Raw genomic sequence first — 3,144 nt, 5'->3', positions numbered from 1 at the left:
AACAACTGGGAAGTGTGCAGGTCTTCTTTCAGCCTCAATTCCTCCTCTCAGATGGCCCTATTACCTTCAATAAGTTACTTAACCTCTGTATTTCATTTCCCTCATCTATGTACAAAAAGGGTTTAAAACTGTGCAGGGGAAGAAAGAGCATATGAGAACACTCTCTACTTTTCTCCTAAAACTGCTATAAAAAGTGAAGTATATTTAAAAAGTATGATTATAATTAAAATCTTAATTATCAAAAAAGAAGATAAAATAATACTTATGTCATAGATTTTTATTATCTCAAATATTTAATGAAACAAAGTATGTAGATTTCTAGAACAGTGTTGAGAATCAGTAGCATCACTATGGTGGATACCAATGCAGTAACTCATGATATCACAACTGCCCACGGATCTCTTCCAAGATCACCCCATACAGAATCATTAGTAATGTTCATTATCAATTTTATTCACAGAATAATGTGTGATAAATCTAGTTGTAGATTACTTAAATGTAGTATTTCTTGGATTATAAGGATAGTAAAAACAATTGTTTTATAAAATCTCTCTACAGTGAATTACATTATTTTTGTTGTTGTTTTATCGCCATCGAGTCAGCTCTGACTCATATCAACCCTATGTACAAAAGAAGGAAACATTGTTGGGTCCTGTGCCAGCCTCACAATCCTCGCTATTTCTGAACCCATCATTGCAGCTACTGTGTCAATTCATCTCCTTGAGGGTCATCACCTATTTGGCTGACCCTCCACTTAACCTCCATGATATCTTTCTCCAGGGAATGGTCCCTTCTGTCAACATGACCTAAATAAGTGAGACAAAGTCTGGCTATTCTCACTTTCAAGGAGCATTCTGGCTGCACTTCTTCCAGGACAGATCTGTTAGGTCTTCTCGCAATCCGTGGTATTTTCAGTATTCTGTACCAACACCACAACTCAATGGGATCAATTCTTCTTCAGTCTTCCTTATTCATTGTCCAGCTTTCACATGAATATGAGGCAACTGGAAACGCCATGGCTTGGTTAGGTGCACTTTAGTCTGCAGAGACATTTCTGCTCTTTATCATTTCAAAGAGGTCTATTGCAGAAGATGTCCCCAATGCAATATGTGTCTGATATCTTTATGGCCACTCCCATTGGCGTTGATTGTGGAATCAAGTAATATGATGAAATCTTTAACAACTTCAATTTTTTCTCCATTTATCATGATGCTGCTTATTGATCCAATTGTGAGGATTTTCATTTTCTTTATGTTGAGGTGTAAGCCATACTGCAGACTGTAGTCTTTAATTTCATCAATAAGTGCTTCAAGTCATCCTCACTTTCAGCAAGCAAGGTTGTGTCATCCGCCATTATCACAAGTTGGTAATGACCCTTCTTCCAATCCTGATGCAGTGTTCTTAACAACATTATTAGTTATAGAATTATTAGTAACTGGGAAGAGTCTTTTTTTTATTTTTCTCCCTCTTTTCCTTTAATTAGGAGCTCTGGTGGTGCGGTGCCTAAGGCATTTGACTGCTAACCAGCAGCTGGCGGTTAAAACCTACCAGCCACTCCTCGGAAGGAAGACTGGGCAATCAATTTCCATAGAGATAACACCTCAGAAACCCAAGGAGGGGTTGGTATGAGTCCGATCCAACTTGACAGCAGTGAGTCTGTTTTTTTTTTTTTTTTTCTTTAATTAGTGATTCATTCCAAAAAAAGTTCTTGATACAGGTTCACAAATAATAATTTTAATATGACAGCTAAAATACCAGAAAAGTTGACAAAACTAGTGACTATTAAAAAATTGGAAGCAATGAAAACAGCAGAATATGCTTGTAGCATGTGCAGACACACCTTTCGTAATTGGACACACCTTTTGTAATTAGGTAATAATGACAGCTCTGACCACATCACATTAAAACGTTCAAAAAGTAAATTAGAATAGAGTATTACCCATGCACACTTTAGCTAGGTTTGCAAAAATGTGTTTTTGTTGCTATAATTAACTATAAGCATATTGTATAAAAAATAATAAATTTCTGCTGAAACACTGCCCAAAAATTTGAGACAGTCATTCTGGTGTCATTCCCTCTGCCAGTGTCACTAAGTATAGTCTACACCCCCCATACCTACCTGTTGACACCATTGCTGACAATATACAAAGTACTAAATAAACATTAACTGTCCTTTCAGAACACTGCTGGAGACCCTGGTGGTGCAAGCAGTAACTCATTTGGCTACTAACCAAATGGTTCGAGCTTCATGTTCACCCAGGAGATCTACTTCCAAAAAATCAGCCACTGAAGTGGATGGGGGAAAACAGGCATTCTTATGTGTTATTGATGTTATTTTTAAGTGTTGTAAACTCAGTTCCAACTCATAGTGATCCTATATGCAACAGACCAAAACACTGCCCGATCGTGTGCCATTCTCACAATCACTGTTACACTGTAAAAGGTACCAACTTTATAAAGCAAAAATACATATGCATTCATCTCTTGACCCAAGAATCCCAGTCTTAGATATCTATTTAAATGATATTCAAGTGAAACTTAAGATGTATACACAAGACTATTCAATATAATAATATGTTTTATAAAGTCTGTAAATATCCCAAATTATCTGTAATAAAGACCTTCACACAATAGTAAAGAAAAAAAAAATCAGCCACACTTATACTCTGACACACAAAGAGTCACCATGATTCTGAGTCGACTCAATGACAACTGATTTTTTAAAACTGGTTTTGGTTTTTATTTAGATTTTGCCCCCTGCATTTGCATAATTTCAACTCACAGATCTCCTTCTCGCTAGTCACAACTTTTATGTTTGCTTTCCCAGCTTTAGGAATTGGGTAGTCTCAAAGAAGGGGTTCAGGGATCTGAGCTTGTCTGAAAGTATTCCAGGGAAGTAAATAACCCACCCACCTCAACATGCATATAATCAAATAACCAGAGAAAATGGCTCAACATACAATTTCCATTAAGCCAATAATTAGGACTGACCATACAGACTTATTAAGAACTGACTTGTTCAAAAGTTATTAAGAATCAGTAAGGTGCTACAACAAGGACACAGTCAAGTGTTGTTGTTGTTAGGTGCCATTGAGTCATCTCTGACTCATAGCAAGCCCATGCACAGCAGAATGAAACACTGCC

This window comes from Orycteropus afer, unplaced genomic scaffold (assembly GCF_000298275.1).
Source record: "Orycteropus afer afer isolate SDZICR_OR568_19922 unplaced genomic scaffold, OryAfe1.0 scaffold00149, whole genome shotgun sequence".
Taxonomy (NCBI): domain Eukaryota; kingdom Metazoa; phylum Chordata; class Mammalia; order Tubulidentata; family Orycteropodidae; genus Orycteropus; species Orycteropus afer.
This window is presented reverse-complemented; position numbering follows the sequence as displayed.